We start from the raw sequence: 469 nt of genomic DNA, 5'->3' as shown, positions 1-469 counted from the left end.
TATATATATATATATATATATATATATATATATATATGTACCAGGTTTTGAAATTAGGTCCCCCTCCACACAACAAATGGAAATTTATGAAGTTTTCTGCTATAGCCTATCTCCAAGTACATTATTTTAAGTTTCTATTAAGCTATTTTTCATTTTACATTTCTTCTATTTTCAGACTGAGTGACGACTCGGAGGAAAACAGATGGATTGACCGAATCCGGGCTATAACCTTCGGAGAGGCCAGGGATCCTGGCACATACTTCATTTCACGTTCCTGGATAGCTAAATACATTAAAAGAGATGAATCCTTTGTTAAAAGAAACTGGAACAAAAATCCATATTACTATCATCGCGAAAAAAGTGAGAATCTTGGAAGGCCTGAAGTCCCTTCTCAGGAGTCAAAAAACATCATAGCTGAGGCAGTGGGTAGACCAAGAAAGTCTTTACGTAAATTAGCACTTGAACTAGA

This window comes from Macrobrachium rosenbergii, chromosome 43, assembly GCF_040412425.1.
Source record: "Macrobrachium rosenbergii isolate ZJJX-2024 chromosome 43, ASM4041242v1, whole genome shotgun sequence".
In the NCBI taxonomy this organism is placed as follows: domain Eukaryota; kingdom Metazoa; phylum Arthropoda; class Malacostraca; order Decapoda; family Palaemonidae; genus Macrobrachium; species Macrobrachium rosenbergii.
This window is presented reverse-complemented; position numbering follows the sequence as displayed.